This window comes from Chinchilla lanigera, unplaced genomic scaffold (genome assembly GCF_000276665.1).
Source record: "Chinchilla lanigera isolate Chin_1 unplaced genomic scaffold, ChiLan1.0 scaffold00051, whole genome shotgun sequence".
Taxonomy (NCBI): Eukaryota; Metazoa; Chordata; class Mammalia; order Rodentia; family Chinchillidae; genus Chinchilla; species Chinchilla lanigera.
The window spans coordinates 10,891,230-10,908,476 of record NW_004955452.1 but is presented as its reverse complement, the minus strand read 5'-3'; the positions used below and the strand labels follow the sequence as shown (position 1 = coordinate 10,908,476).

The 17,247-nt window shown below is 44.0% G+C and overlaps 1 protein-coding gene across 3 annotated transcripts in view; it reads right to left on the bottom strand.

Annotated features, from left to right (window-relative positions):
* Zbtb8a (zinc finger and BTB domain containing 8A) overlaps positions 1–17,201 on the bottom strand; it is a 34,635-nt gene extending 17,434 nt beyond the window's left edge. The window contains exons 1-3 of one of the 3 annotated variants that reach the window (XM_013519545.1): positions 17,090–17,201; positions 16,584–16,619; positions 3,900–4,004 (exon numbers count right to left, since the gene is read on the bottom strand). The gene's annotated coding sequence lies outside the window, so the exon portion shown is untranslated. Of the gene's footprint in view, positions 1–3,899; positions 4,005–16,583; positions 16,711–17,089 lie in introns of those variants that run through there. The other 2 variants (XM_005395076.2, XM_013519544.1) reach the window with 2 other exon arrangements.
* Between the last annotated feature and the right edge of the window lie 46 nt (positions 17,202–17,247).

The window sequence follows — 17,247 nt, the reverse complement described above, 5'->3', positions numbered from 1 at the left end:
TTTTTTTTGAGACAGGGTCTGGCTATGTAGCCCAGGCCGACCTTGAGCTCTCAGCCATCCTCCTGCCTCAGCCTCCTGAGTGTGTGTCACTACACCCAGCCTTGGAGACTTCAGCCGATGTAATTCCACTAGAGAAAGAAACTAGAAAAAGCATAAATGAAAATAGAGGTGAAATTATCATTATCTATAGATAATATGATTATACATCTAGAAAATAAGAAAGAATAAACTACAAAATTACCACACCAAGAAACTGTTCACCAGAGAAAGGAGGTCATAAAACTAATATCAGAAACCAATAACTTTCACACATACAAATCCCCTCCTAGATTGTTACAGACATAATAATAGAATAAAAGATTCCCATTTATAGTAGCACGAAAAATATAAAATGAGCTGGACTGTAGCTCAGTAGAGGAGTAGGAGCTTAGTATGCGAGAAGCCCTATTCAATTGCTAGCACCAAATAAAATGAAATAAAGATATATATCTACATATTTATGTCTATCTAGCTATCTACACACATACATGCATACACGTGAACCCCTAGGAAGAAGTTTAACAAGCACAGAACCCCTATGAAGAACACTAAGGAACAGAGAAGACCACGGAAAGCCAAACCTCTGAATAGGACAACACATAAGACAACATATTAGGATGTCAAGTTTCCCTAATTTATTATTAATTGACGTCTTCATAATAAAATACTAGCAGGATTTTTTTTTAAGTATTAGGGATTGAACCCAGGGGCTCACACACGCAAGACAAACACTTTACTACTGAACTACTTCCCCAGCCCTTTTAATATATTTATCTATTTTTTATTCTGATACAGGGTCTTGCTAAATTGCCCAGACTAGCTTCAAATTTGAGATCCTTCTGCCTCAGCTTCCTGAGCAGCTGGGATTATAGGTGTGGACTACTGCACCTGGACTAGCAGGTTATTTTAAAATCAACACAAGTTGATTCTAAAGTTTTATGGGAGAATAAACAAGAATGGACAGTTAAACTGAATATGATAAACAAATAAACATCAACACTAAAATATTCAATTATACATATTTATTCCTTAAAAATTATACCTATGTAGCCAGATACAGTGGTATATACCTATAACCCCAGCCACTCAAGAGGTCAAGGCAGGAGGCCTGCTTGAGCCTAAGAGTCTAAAATCAGCCTGAGCAACACAGAAAGACTGTCTAAAAGAAGAAGAGCTGGGTGTGGTGGCGCACACCTGTAATCCCAGCACTCGGGAAGCTGAGGCAGGAGGATCATTGTGAGTTTGAGACCAGCCCGGGCTAGGGTGAGCTCAAGGCCAGCCTGAACTGCATAGCGAGACCCTGTCTCAAAAAAACCAAAAAAAAAAAAAAAAAAAGATAAAATAAAATGGAAATTTTAAAAAGTAAAATTAAAATATTATACCCTGGAACAATTAGCTGTCTGGGTAAAAAATTATGCTGGATTTTCATTCAACTTCATACCAGGATAAGTTCCATATGGCTCAAAAAGTTAACTATGAAACAAACAAAAACAGTTATAAAAGTTCTAAAAGAAAATAGAGTAGACTTTATAAACTCAGAGTGGACAGCCCTTTATAATCTTTACTCAAACTATAGACGGCATAAAAGAAAATACTGGTACATTGGATTACAAAAAAATGGAACTTTCAAGGGGCAAAAGACTACCACATGCAAAAATGACAAAATATAGAAGTGTACCAGTGAAGAAAGTAATCCCCTTTTTTGGTAGTACTAGGAATTGAACCCAGGGCCTTGATACTAAGCAGCATTTCCAGTCCTTTTAAAATTCTGAGACAGTATATGTGAACTCCTATTTAAGCCCCTTCTAAGTCAGTAAGTTGAGTGCCCAAGTGGGGCTTAAATCCTCCTGCCTTAGCAGGTAGAGCACTATGCCCAGCCGAGAAGGCAATCTTTATAATACACTCCACGCTTTTAGGGAATTGTAAGGAAAAGAATAGCTTAGAAAAAACAGGACAATAACAGTTAAAAAAAAAAATTCACAAAAAACAACCAACTGCCTCTAAACGATATAAGAGGGGGATTCAGCTTAGCAGCACAGCACCACCTGGCAAGCGCAAGGTCCTGAGCTTGATTCCTGGTACAAAAATAAATATAATCAGAAACTCTGTATCTTTAATCAAGATTCATGTGCTGCATGAACACCTGACAAGTTAGCTTTCTGTTATGAAAGTAAAGAAGTTGTTTCCTATGGGGAGACAGAGGGGAAAGAGAGAAAGGGTAGGGACAGAGCAAGTAGCTTTTCTACTTCCAGGCGAGTAGCTTTTCTATTTCCTACTGCATCTGTTTGCTGCTTAATGGCTTCAATGTAGCGATGATGGGAAGAGTGGAAGAGTGGAAAGGAACAGATGCAAACAACATGAATGGGAAATGAACCCATGGGATCTGACGGCTGACTGGCTGTGGAAGGCCAGTGAAGGAGAAGGATCTACAGCCTACGTACTCAGTGGTGTCACTAACAGAAATTGCGAAGTCTGGGGCAAGAGCTGGTTTCGAGGAACAGCAATGGCTAAGTGCATTCGAGGTGAGTGGGAAATCAGGTCAAGACGGCAAGAAGGCTGCAGCAAATGCTGGTCAGAAGGGAGGACAGCCTTGAGACGGAGGTGAGGGGGACGCCTGCAAATAGCAGTGAGGGCACTGGAAGGGATGAAGGGGCTCGGGGGAAACACTGGCTGAGACGAGAATCTGGAGGATGTCCACGATTGTGAGCAGGCTGGGGGACAGAAGCCAGTGTCCCAGGGAATGACAGGGAGATTAGGAGAGCATGTAACACATTAGGGGGTCTCAAGAAAGATGCAACGAGGGGCCAAGGGATGATAACCGCAGTAGCAATGTGCGTTATCTCCTCTAGTTGTCATGCATAGCAAGCAGTCGTGTAGATGGTATTATACCATGCAGAAAAGCGCATTAACTGGACATGTGACTTCAAAGCCTACAACATAACTTTGGGAGATCAGCTGGGCGCAGCGGTGCACGCTTGCAATCCCAGCACTCAGGAGGCTGAGGCAGGAGGATCATTGCGAGTTCGAGACCAGCCGGGGCTACAAAGTGACTTGAAGGTCAGGCTGAACTGCATAGCAAGACCTTGTCTCAAAAAGACACACACACACATCAAAAAAAAAAAAGCTTTGGGAAATCAGACTTCTAATACTAATTTTACCAGTAAATTAGCTTTATGTCCATGGGCAAGTTGAAAGAACTGACATAGAACATCTTCAGTTCTTAGTAATATGAGTATTTGATTAAAGTAGAATGAAAAAAATATATACATAAGGCAAGGAATTAAAAATTTAGCCCATATTCAGGGATAACCTACACCTCTTTAAGTGATTAGTCAAAATAAAGACGTCATTAAAAAAAAAATTAATGAGCTGGACATGGTAATCCCAACACTCTGGAAGGCTGAGGCAGGAAGTTCCCAAATTCAAACTCAGCTTGGGCAACTCTGCAACTTAGTGAAACCCTGTCTCAAAAAAAAATTAACGATACGTGAAGGGAGAATTGGCCAATAAGATGAGAATGCTGCATGTTCTAAGTTCTGTTTGTTTCTGAGAGAGTCTTGCTATGTTGCCCAGTCTGGTCTTGAACCTGTGAGCTCCTTTTACCTCAGCCTCCAAAGTAACTGGGGCTACAGGCATGTGCCACACTAAATGCTTTATATACTGAGTTTTCAAGCAATAAATCCATCCTATGATATATAAAATCAACAGTGACAAAATCCTACTTTTCTGTATTTCTTTAAGTGGGGTACAGTAAGAGTTAGAAATGCTCACACTCAGGCTGGAGGTAGAGCTCAGTGGTATATATGCTCAAGGTCCTGGTTTCAATCCCACAATAAAACAAAAAAAAGTTTTCTTCATACCTGGAAATGTATAAATGCTGCTCTTGAAACCCTGTTAAATCAGTTGAATGAAATAAAAAAGGAGAAGATTCCAAGGCAAACAAGGTTCATGTATTGAGGATTGTCCTGCAGAAAGAGAAAATAGCTATTTATAATGCACTTTTGTAACAAGCAAACATCTGCTAAGGTACATGTTTATTTAAATAAATTACACGGAAGGCTGCATCCTAGAGGATCTCTATAGGTATTTTTTTTCCAGCACTGAGAAATAGGTAATCTGAGCTGGGCATGATAGCAGAGAGCTGTAATCCCTGCACTATTGGAGACTGAGGCAGGAAAATCCAAATGTGAACCCAGCCTGGGCATTTTAGTGACTTAGCAGCTGGTGCTGTAGGTCAGTTTGAAGGCCTTGGGTTCAACCCTGGTAGTACAGTCAGAAACAAAGGAGCTGAGTAAGTCTCTCTTCCTTATATTCAACCGTAAACAGCACTCTACTTGTTACACACTGTCCTAAAAGAGGCACAAAATAAAATAAATGCCTAGGTGGGCGCCATGCCCTAGGCAGCCGAACACTGACACCAGTGAGAGGCGCAGTCTGAGGCACCTAGTCAGAGGTGTCTCACACTTTAAATACTAGAAACCTGAGTTCCCCAGGGCCCTTTTCCCTTTCGTCTGTTCCTGCTGCTACTGTCCCACGTTGTCAATAAACATAGCCACTTCCTGAGTACTTCAGGGGAACTGCTTGGCAATTCTTTCCCAGTGGTACCCAAGAACCTGGACTATTTTGGGCCCATTCCACTGTAACATCTGGGGAGCCAGCCAGGTGGGCTTAACCAAACCGTGGGAGACCTCACTGGACAATGAGCCAGGGGCTTTAACACAGGGCAACCCAGAGACCTCACCAGACATCAAGGTGGCAGCAGCCCTGAGATCTTTGGAGACCTCAGCGGAAGTGGGCAGCCACACAACCCAGCCAGTAAGGAAGGTGGCTCTCCACTCTGTCGGGAGACCCTCTCTCTTCCCCTTTCTGGGCAAAGGACGGATTCTTGGGAGGAGAGGTGGAGAAGTCACCTCATGGAAAAGACTAGATGGTGGGACAAAAGGCTTCTGTCCTTATGGGGGACATACAGGGCCCTGCTGATCAGCTGGGCTTTTTTTTTTTTCTTTTTTCTGTCTTTTTGAGACAGGGTCTTGCTATGCAGTTCAGGCTGGACTTGAGCTCACTTTGTAGCCCAGGCTGGTCTCGAACTCACAATGATCCTCCTGCCTCAGCCTCCCGAATGTTAGGATTACAGGTGTGCACCACCAGTTGGGCTTATATTGTGTTGCTGATCCACATAATGTGCAAAGTCCGTCTTGGAGGCTGTGGCACACACCTCAGCAGCGGTAGGCATAAGCCACGTGGAACAGGGGAAGAGGCTGTGGATAAACACGTTTTGGCCTGGCACAGCCGCCCAAGCAGGGGACCAGGAGATGTGGACCTGGCCTGCCTGAACTGTTGCTTTTCTCTGTGGAGTACTAGGTATCCTGTCCTGGACTTGGGCAGCTCTCTGTTTAACGCCAAGCGAGTCTGGGGGTCAGACTCCAGTGGAGTGCTTCCTTGCCATAGGGTTTAGTAATTTTCCTTCTCTTTTTCTGATTCTCTCTCCCTGTCAGGCTTTCAGCTCTCAGAGTGTTCCATGTGTTATTTTTATTTTTATTTTATTTTATTTTTTCTTTTGGTACTGGGAATTGAATTCACGACCTCCTGCTTGCCAGGCAGGCGCTGTGCCGCTGAGCTATATCCCGGCCCTAGTTGTTAGTTTTAGATAATGCAAAAAACAGGGTTGAATCAGGAGGATCACCGCGAGTTACAGGCCAGTCTAGGATACATACGCGAGTTCAGGCCCAGCCTGAACTACATAGCGAGATCTTGTCTCAAAAAAACAAAACAGAGTTAAGAGGTACAATGTCTTCTCACAGGGGAAGAGGAAAATTTGCCCTTTTTAAACCTCCCTCCAGCATTTCCGCGAGCATCGGCATGGCAGGTGGCAGCAGACAGCAGCAGACAGCAGCCCGACGGGTTGCCCCACCTCCTCTGGGTCCCAAAGCCCGGCCGCCCAGCGCTGGTGCTGCCTGGGTAGTCTGCTTTGCGCTCCCTTTTACTCAGTTTCCTCTCACTGCGATGCCTGTGGCTTTAAGTTTATGCTGCCGCCTGAAAGGTTTGGAATTCAGGCTTGCCAGGCTCAGACTAACAGAAGAGGCCCTGCCAGTCCGCACCACTGGGGACTGACCCAGGGACAGGCCTGCTAGAATCCCAGCTCCTAATCTTTACTCCTCCCTTCTACAGATGGGAACACTGCATCAATTCCTTCTGAGTCCCTGGTCAACGTCTTCTTAACCCCAGGGACAAGTTCCACACTGAGACCCTACAAACAGACCATCTTACATTCCCACTCGGGAAAAGTGAGACACGGCCACCCCTTGGCACTGAAATATAGAGCCATATTTCAATTACATCTTTACCGTAAGGAACAAAACAAATAGTCAGAAGTGCCTTATATTCAAGCCTTTGTGGACCTTTCCCAGAGACCTGACCCGTACCCTAGAAGCTGTCATTTCTCAGCAGCTGATGCTGCAGGCTCCCTCCTGTCAGCTCCTCCTTCCCACAGACCACCTCCTCAGCAAGCTGCTCAGTCAGGACCCTCGAGAGATAAAGGCCATGTCCTGAGCCCACCCCATACTAGGTCTGGGTCTACTTACCATAGGGCCTTAGACCAAGGACAGTCAACATCTAAACCCACCACTGCTCTGCCCCCTCGACACGTGGCAAGCAGCGATGGTAACATGGACATTCAACAATGCAAGGAAAAACTGGGTAGATTTTCTGAGGATCCTGGTAAGTTTGGTGATGGTTTCCCAACCCTAACCATGGCTATTCATCTGCCCTGGCAAGATGGCCAGTTCATCCTGGTTTCTTGCTAGAGTATATAAAGGCTGCAAAGCAGGCCAATGACAGACCTTTGCAGCTTCACTCTGATCATCAGCCAACTGCAGCGTTATTAGGGTCTCAAGAGGAGCCTGAGCGGGATTATAACACAGGGGCAGAGGAGCCAAATGAAAGTGATACATCAAGGCCATTCAGCTGTACGTGACAAGGGATGCCCAATCCTGTGAACACGATAAGCTCAGGTCTATCAGTCAGCGCCCCAGTGAGAACCCAGTTGCTTTTTAGCTTCAGCTCAAAGAAGCCCTCCATAAATACAGTAATTTAGACACTGATTCCAGAGAAAGTCAGAATATTCTAAGGCAGTGGTTTATTAGTCAGTCAGCTCCAGACAGTAGGAAAAGGCTCCAAAAACTCCAGCTGGGCCCACAAACTGAGATAAGCCAGCTGGTTGATGAAGCGTATTTTGTGTTCAATAGCCATGATGGAGAGGACAAACGAGAACTGGAAAAGGAAAGGAGGCGGCCAGAGCCATGCTTGCCCTGTTCGAGGAGACTCCTGAGAAGCGCACAGCTCTGGGGGAAAGCAAAGGTAATCCAAAGAGGGACAGGAACAAGTTGGGAGTGCAGGCGAACAGGGCACCGGGCAAAGGAATGCCCTCGGAAGCCACCAAGCCCATCGGACCTGTTGGAACACCAGACAAGACCCTGGCACTGGGAGAGAGACTGCCCTGTCCCCGGAGTGGGATGAGGTCATTCCTCACCATGGCAGCCAGGGAGGGAGGTCCAGACAAAGCGTGGAGATGGTGCCCGAGGCAGCCTGCAAGGCTTCAGAACAAGGGTATCAGCATTACTTCACAGAAGTCTCGGGTACTGGGCAAGTAAGTTACACTCCTCCGTGACACTGGAAGACTTACTCAGTTCTAGTTTCACTGGGGTGAGTTTTCATCCCCTTCTAAAGCTGTCGTGGGCACTGAGTTTACCGTACGATGCACTGCTGTTTGGGAGATTTCCTTTTCCAAGCTGCCTTTATGGTGATACTGGAGTGTCCCACACCAGTAACTGGAAGAGATGTATTCTTGCTACTCAGGGCCACTCTGACACTCAGACCCCTGGCAACTCATGTCCTAGTTTCTAGGGACTCAGGCAGCCTGACCTCACAGAGCCCAATGTCACTGCCAGGAGTAGATCCTCAACCATGGTATGATGGCACCCCGGGGAGGGCTGTCAAGGCCACTCCATTGGTCACTCAGCTAAAAGACCCTAATCTATATCCTCACAGAAAACAGTACTTCCTTACTGAAGAAGCTAGTCTGGAGTTTAAGCCTATTATTGATAAGTTTTGGCCATAGATTACTGGTGCCATGCCAGTTCCTGTGCAATACACCCATTTTACCAGTAGTGAAGCCATCAGGAGAATATCACCTAGTATAAGATCTCAAAGGATGCCACCACCGCTATGGCACATAGGCTCTTGTAAGGCCTGAAATCCACAGTGTTGTAAGCCAGGTCTGTAAGGCATGTCCTGTCCGTGCCCTTCATAATGCACACTCATCCTTCCCCATTGCCTGAACAAGATCAGTGGCATGGCTCCTCCCTGGGAAAAGACTGACAAACAGTCTTCACCCGTACGCCTATATGTAAAGGATACACACAACTCTTGGTATACATTGATACCGTTACATGGTAGACAGAGGCAACGGGCTCTAGAGTTGGTTAAAGTTCCCCTTAAAGAAGTAATCCCTAGGTTTGAACTGCCTAGATCTATCCAGAGTGATAATGGACACTTTCACATCCCAAATCACACAGGGAATCGTCAAGGTACCAGGAATTAAGTATCATCTCCACACTCTGTGGAGACCTTGATCATGGGGAAAGGTTGAGAGCCAATCAAACTCTCAAACAAACTTAGCCAAGTGGTGTCAAGAAACCTACCATAAGTGGCTCGATCTCCTTCCAACTGCCTTTTTGAGATAGGGTCCCACCCACTATGTAGTGCAGGCTGGTCTTGAACTTGCTCATGTACCCCTGGCTGGCCTTGAACTCATGGAGATCCTCCTGCTTCAGCCTCCCAAGTGCTAGGATTATAGGCATGCCCTACCACACCCAGCCTTTTATTTTTTATTTTGAGACAAGGTCTTACTAAATTGCTGAATTGCACAGGCTGGGTGTAAACTTGTGATCTTCCTGCTTCAGCCTCTCAGAGTGTTGGGATGGCAGGCATGTACCACCACACCTGACGTTAACCTCAATATTAAAGTCTGCAAGACATTTTCCTCGCATGCTCGAAGCCTAGGGTTTGATCTCTAGCACTGGGAGAAGAAAAGGTGTTTTAAGTCTACAAGAAGAGAGTTTCAATATTAAAATACATAGCGGCAAATTAAAACAATTTTCAAGTTTGACAATAAAATAAACTTTTTTAGGACAACAGACTATTCCAAGGCAGGCCTGTGGCTGATACCTAAACAGCAGCAGAGGTCCCACTGCTCTTTTCTATCAGGCGGCATCAATGTGATTTGCAAGACAATCACACAGAACAGCCAGAAATATTCAATTTGAAAATTCCAATGTCTTAAAAGCTGTACAGTTAAGAGACATGGGAAAAAAATCCTACTAAATATGGTTCAGAAAGACAATTACAGTCACCTGGATCTTCCTTCAGTTTAGTAGATTGTACCAGTGTACTAGAATTTACATCTGCACTCCTAACAACTGTTGTCATCTTAGAAAGCAATTTCAGTTTCCATTGTATTCCAAACCCTTCCATTACAAAGAAAAAAAATCTGTTCAACTAAGTTTTTCATCAATGGTAATTTTTTTTTTTTTTTAATATACAGAATGTTAGGGCTTTATTTCCATAAGCAGTGGGAAAATGAATTTGATATGTTTTTAAAAGGGTGGCAAAATTTCACTTTTATTAAAGGTAGGAAAAAAACAGAAATGTAAGGGAAAAATGGGCTCTGCAGTGCGAGTATGGGCTGAGTAAAAACGGTCAAAAGTATAAAAATAAAAAATACATCCTAGGGCCCAGGATGTAGCTCAGAGTGCAGCACCTGCCTGGCAAGCATGAGGCCCTGAGTTCGACTTCTAGTACCAAATAGAAAGAAAGAAAAACAAAACAAAACAAAACAAAACAAAATCCTAGAGTGTGAGCGTAATAGCCAAATTTAATTTGTTAAGCAAATTAATGAAGCTGAAAATTCCCACCAACCAGGAATGGTGACTCTTGCCTGTAATCCCAGCACTCCGGGAGGCTGAAGCAGAAGGACTGCAAGTGTGAGCCCAGTTGGGCAACTGAGCAAGACCCTGTCTCAAAATAAATTTTAAAAAGCCTGAGGAGTTGCTCTGTGGAAAAGCCCTGGGTTTGGGGCTAGGGATTTAGCTCAGCGGCACAGCGCCTGCCTGGCAAGCACAAGGTCGTGAGTTTGATTCCTGGTACTGAAAAAAACCAAAAAACCCCAAACAAATGAAAGGCCCTGGGTTCAATCCCCAATACTTAAAAAACAAAGCAAGAAAGAAGCTGCAATGTGTTTTAGAACTTTATTACCACACATTTTTGTGGCCTTCAGAATGCTAACTTATACAAAGGTAAACATAACAATTTTGACCCATATTTGGGTATCCAGAGTGAGAATGTAATCATTTCAAACTACATGTGTACCCAAGGACAACAAAGCTTTTTTAGACACAATCCTTGCCATTTCCCAATTTCCAATGTATCTCATTTATTATGCTCTAGGAACTAGGGCAGCTGTTATTCAAATGAGGAACACTTTATCACAGAAATGTCAGGGAAATGAGATCTGTATTTTATCATTTGCAACCTAAAATTCTAAAGTTTTAGTATTTGGAATCAGAATACTCTTCTACATATACATTAAGAAGGCCTTAGATAAAATTATCACCTGGCTTGCCAAAGTGTGTTCTGATGGTGAATCATAAATTGTAGACTGCTGGGTGTCCTGGTGCATGCCTGTAATCCCAGCACTTTGGAGGCTGAAGCAGGAGGATAACCATGAGTTCAAGGCCAGCCTGGGCTACATAAGCAAAAGCCAGCCTGTACTATATAGTGAGATCGTGCCTTAAAAAAAAAAAAAAAAAAAAAAAAGAATTGTAGACTTTGGAATAAAACTTCCACCTAATATTCTAGGAGTTTTTTGTTTGTTTGTTTGTTTTGAGACAGGGGCTCACTATGCAGTGCACAGTGGCCTTGAACTTGCTGAGGTAGCCCAGGCTGGTCTCAAACTCACAGCAATCCTCCTACCTCAAAGATCCTCAGTGCTGGGATAATAGGCGTGCACACTATGCCCAACCTTCCACCCAACATTCTGAAAGTGCAGAGTTTATGTTGTACCTTATGCAACAGTACCAGTGAGAGAGAGGGAAGGGAAGGTTACACAGAGCCTCTGTCATACTCTCCATGTTTCAGATGCAGCTGAGAGACATAGGACCGACTCAAAGCGGTGGAGATTTTCTGTAGAATTAGAAAAACAATTCCAAGAAAGCAATTTCTTTTGTTTATTGTTTTTTAAGGCAGGGTATGTAACCAAAATGTAACCCAAACTGTCATTGGACTTGTGATCCTTTTGTCTGTCTCTTGAATGCTGGGATTACAGGTATGTACCAACCACACTTAACTATAATTTCATCTCTCTTTTTTTTTTTTTGGTAATTTTGAAATAGGATCTTGCTATGTAGTCCAGGCTGGCCTTGAACTCAAGGTGATCCTCTTGCTTCAGCCTCCCAATATAATTTCATCTTTTGATTTAATAATTTTATACTGTTATGAATTCTATACAGACATGCATAATTTCTTTTCCTACTTTATAAGGGCAGCTATTCAAATTGATAGGTAAAATGCATTTATTCAACAGGTAGTTACTGAGCACCTACCCTGTGCCAGGGAATATAATGAGTGACACCTCAGAGGTCAATGCTCTGAGGCTGGGTGTAAGAGTTCAGGGGTAGAGCACTAGCCTGAGTAAAGCTCAATCCCCAGCACAACAAAAGTCAGTGCTCTTGCAGCGCATGGTGGTGCACACCTGTAATCCCAGCACTAGGGAGGCTGAGGCAGGAGATCACTGCAAGTTCAAGGCCAGCCTGGGCTATAAAGTGAGCTCAAGGCCAGCCTGAACCACAGAGCAAGACCTTGTCTCAAAAAGACAAACAAACAAACAAAAAAACGTCAGTGCTCTTTAGACAGGAAGAAAGGAATTTTTTTGTTTGTTTTTGAGACAGAGTCTCACTATGTAGTTGAGGCTGGCCTCGAACTCATGGTGATCTTCCTGCCTCGGCCTCAGAGTGCTGGGATTATAGGTGCTACAGCCAGGCCTGGCTAGCATGGAGTTTATGTAGTGATGAAAACGTTCTAGAATTAGATGGCAATGAATGCACAACTGTGTGAATACAACACACTCTAAACTGTCCACTTAAGAGAGTGAATCTTAAAAAAAAAAAAGAGTGAATCTTATGGTATGTGAGTTATATCTCAATTTAATAGCCAGTATTTGGGTAATTATACATTAGGTGCTGTGCTAAGCACTTTACACTTATTCCCTTACCCCAGTCCTCACAATAACCTCAGAGGTAACACTGCTGCGATTCTCATTGCATAGGTAAAGGAGACACAGAAATTAAAAGAAAATCTCCAAGACTGCACCATGAGCAAGTGAACAGAGATTAGAGCTCAGGATGAGGGACCCAAAAGCCAGCATGCCTAAGTCTTAGACTCCTCTCCCCACCATAATATATGCAAAATGTCTAGCACAATGCCTGCTATGGAGCGAAGGCTTCATAAATACTAGGAATTATCAATACATGATCCAATTTGCATATCCAAAAGAAACCTGAGCCAATAGAGAGACAAGGACCAGAAAGTCTAATTAATGGTTTAATGCAACTGTTGAAACAAGATATGGTGAAGAATTTACTAAGAAATTGGCAGTGAAGACAAAAGTTAGGAGCAAATACCAGGAACTTTTTCAAGAAAATAGGAATTGTCCAATACACTGGAGTAGGTTACAACTTGACAATATTTATATCTACAGTGTTTTAACATAACCTACAACCGTAATAGTTTTTTGTTTTGTTTTTTGTTTTTGAGACAGGGTCTCACTGTGTAGTACAAGTTGGCTTTGACTTCACTATATAGTTCAGACTGGCCTCCAACTCTTGGCAAGCTTCCTGCCTCAGCCTCCCAAGTGCTAGGATTACAAGTATGTGCCACCACATCCAGCCATTAATATATATACATTTGGTACCAGGAATTGAACTCAAGACCTTGTGCTTGCCAGGAAGGCACTGTGCCACCAAGCTATATCCTCAGCCCCATAATATTCTTGATGTATCTAGACAAGTTTATTTTCAGATAATAATAGAGTAATTTTTAAAAGAAAAAAAAAGTTTATTTTCAGAATATATGATTAAGCCATGAAAGTGGGCAATATATTTTGAGTTTTCTTCTTCCAATAGATTGGCCTTGTAAATTGAAACAGCAAGTTAGACTAATTCATAGAAGACATCTAAAAGTCAAGTGGAAACATTTGAAATGTCTTTAAGAGTTTCTGGCGGGAGGGGGCGGTGCAAGCCCGTAATACCAGCATTCACCTGTAATCCCAGCACGTGGGAGGCTGAGGCGGGAGGATTCTTGTGAGTTTGAGGCTAGGCTGGGCTATAGAGTGAGCTCAAGGCAGCCTGAACTGCATAGTGAGGCCCTGTCTCGAAGAGGCCCTGCCTAAAAAAAAAAAAAAAATTCATGTCTGCCCAACATGGTGGCACATGCCTCTAATTCCAGCACTTGGGAGGCTGAGGCAGGAGGATTGCTTTGAGTTCAAGGCCAGCCTGGGCTACAAAATGAATTAAAGGCCAGCCTGAATTGCACAGTGAAACCTTGTCTCAAAAAAAAAAGAAAAAAAGTTAAAAAAGGTACATGTCTATGATAGTCCTCAGAATATTACAGAGTTCAAGATTCCCATTAAGCTCAATGATCTTTCAAAAGGTGGCTGGATGGGGGCGGGGGATTTAGCTCAGCAGCACAGCGCTTGCCAGGCAAGTGCGAGGTGATGAGTTCCATTCCTGGTACCGGAAAACAAACAAACAAAAACAATCAAAAGGTGGCTGGAAAAGACAATTAACAAACAAAAACAATCAAAAGGTGGCTGGAAAAGACAATTACATATTTGAGGAACCATTAAGTTTAAAGGTCTTTGGAACAGAAGGGTAAGATATGTATTTCTACGATTAGATTGTAGACACAGGTAAAAAGTACATCTTAAAGCTGTGGTCTGGAAGATCAGCTCTTTAAAGATACATAAAATTAATATTAATCTAGAACTTAGTGTGCTCCATCAGGGTCACCAAAACAAATCTCAGCTAGCCTCCTTAGCAAAAATCTCAGGATCACACACTAGCTCACTGGAGTAGTACAGTATTCTTTGGTGGGGATACATCTTTTAATTCTGGGAAGATATACAGTTAAGCACAAAGACATTTAAGAGCTATGGCCTAAAAAAAAAAAATAAGAGCTATGGTTTGAATGTTTGTGTCCCTTTCAAATTTCATACTGAAACTTAATTCCCAGAGCAACAGTAGTAAGAGGCAGAGCCTGTTTAGGTTATTAGCCATAAGGCTCTCATGGAAGGGCTCTCAAGACCTTATAAAAGGACTTGAGTCTCTTTTGTCCCTTCCATCCCTTTGGCTATGTAAAGACACAGCATTCATCCACTTTGGAGAATTTCCCAACATGGGTGCCATCTTGAGAGCAGAGACAGGCTTTCACCTGCCACTGCTAGTGTCTTTATCTTGGACTTGCCAACATTTACAACTGTGAGAAATATATTTCTGTACTTTATAAATTACCCATTCTCAAGTACTTTGTTATAGCAGCACAAATGGATTAAGACAGGAAAAGTTTGGAATTAAGTAAAATAAAAAGTTTTTGTTCTGAGAGCCGAGTGTAGTGGCACATGCCTGTAAGCCAGCTACTTGAGAGCCTGAGGTGGGAAAACTGCAGGAGCATGTGGTTGGAGCACAGCCTTCTGTCTCAAAAAAAGAGAAGCTAGGCATGGTAGTGTTATAGGCAGCTGAGTTAGATAGAAATATTATAGGCAGTCAGACAGGGCCAGGCCCTCGAAGGAGCCAACATGAAAGATACACATTTGCTGTGGGCCAGACTTCAATACAAAGGACTAAACAAGAGCACCTACATACCTCCCTGGGGATGGACATCAGGGATTGATATTCTAAATAGGTAGCATCACCTTGAAGAATCCTTGACCCAGCCCCTTACAGAAAAAGCCCGTTCTGTATTCATGCCCGCTTGCAACCTGACTCGCTTCCCAATTTGATCCCAATTTAATCAATTTTACCTGAACAATTCTTATTGGCTGACCACAGTTTTGTCCATTTTTCTCCTACCTTGGACCCACCTCACCTCGTGGTTTTGCTCTATAAAAGTCCCTAGAAAAGACAGAGTCTTGGGGTAACCCACTCGGGCCCCTCTCCTGTCCCTCTCTTGGACAGAAGCTTTCTTTTCTTTCTCTCAATAAATATATTCTGCTCTTAACCTCCATCGTTCCTAAAATTCATTCTTTGATTTTAGAGAACACGAACTTGTCCCAGATATCATTCAGGTTGGGAGTTTTTATTTTCCGGTAGCAGTAGCCCACTCCTGTGACCTCAGCACTGGGGAGGCTGAGGTAGGCGGATCACTGAGTTCCAGGGTAACCTGGGCTCCATAGTGAGTTCAGGTCAGCCAGGACTAGATAGCAAAACCCTGTCTTAAAAAATAAACAAACAAAATGAAGAGAATCAAAACCATAGTTGGAGCCAGGCGTGGTGGCACACACCTATAATCCCAGCACATGGGAGGTGACTGAGTGAGGCAGAAGGACTGCCACAAGTTCATAGCCAGCCACAGCTACTTAGCTGAGTTCAAGGCCAGTCTAAACAACATAGTGAGACCCTGTCTCAAAACACACACAAAAAAGACGGTATCTGCATAAAGTCCACTGGAGGTAAAAGACTTGTGTCTGTCTGAGGAAAGAGAATTTCTGGCAAACGAACAGCAAGCACAAAGGCCCTGAGGTGGAGCAGGCAAGCCGATGTTAGAGGAACATTTAGAACATTAAAGAGGGGTACAGCCGGGGCGTGGTTGCACATTCCTGTAATTCCAGCACTTGGAAGGCTGAGGTAGTAGGATTGCTGGGAGTTCGAGGCCAGCCTGCGCTACAAGGTGAGTTCAAGGCCTGCCTGGACTACAGTGAGACTCTTGTCTCAAAAGACAAAAAACAAAAAACCAAAAAAAAAAAAAAAACCAAAAAAGGAGGGGTAGAAGGGCAATGGGAGATAATCACAAAGGGAGGGTAAAAAAAAAAAAAGGGAGGGCAGATTTCGAGGAGGGAGTGGGAACCGTCCCCACAGAGCTCTGCAGACTGCGATGGGGCCTTTCGCTGGCCCTGGGCTTTGTAGTTTAGGCTGGTCTCAACTCGAGACGATGCTCCTGCCTCAGCCTCCCAAGTGCTGGGATTACAGGTGTGCACCACCGCGTCCCGCAACCACTGCTCAGTTTAGAGCAGAGAAGTAACAACAACTTCCTAGGGGGACAGGCTCAAAGAAGCACATCAGAGCCAGAGACAGTGGCACATACCTGTAACCCTAGCTATAGTGGACGCTGAAGCAGAAAACTAGAATGTTAAAGACCAGCCTGGCCGACTTAGTAGGACCCTGCCTCAAGATCAAATATAAAGGGCTAGAGGTGTAGATCAGGGGTACAGCACTCACCTGGCATGTGTGAGACCGTGGGTTCGATCCCCCGTACTGAAAAGAAAAAAAGAAAAAAACCAAAAACTTATATGGCACTGAAAGGGTTAAGGCTATTAGAAATTGTTTTATATAAAAATGCGATTTAAATGATGAAGATCAGGGAAGGTTTTTACAGCTTCAGCAGGAGGTTCTCACCACACTGCGCTTAGCAGGCTTTCCTCTGTCAGGTGGGGATCAATAGTCCGACTAGGTGGCTTTATGTGAAATCAGGTGAAAGATTCCATACAAGTGAAAACACTCAATAAAGTTCTGCAAATATAAAGGTTTTTTTTAAGGACAGAAGTGAGATTGGCGTGTGTGCTTAGGATTCCCCTAGATGCGAATCTAATTCCAAACACGTCGCGGAAAGATGTGGAACGTGCCCGCTGGTACAGTCAAGGCTACAGAAGCACATCGGAGCTGGACGCAGCCCAGCCGCCGGCTCGTTTACAGAAAAGCAGGCTCCCGCGGTAGGAGACCCGAACCTACGGTTCCGATGCGTCAGGAGACAGTTGGGCTCCGCGCTCGTTAGGGGCCGTCCTCTCGCCGCCGTTCTGAGCTCAGAACGGGCGCGTCTGATATAACCCGAGGATGGAGCCGGGCTGCCGCCCCGGGATCGCCCCGCCAGGCAGCGCCGCCCCGC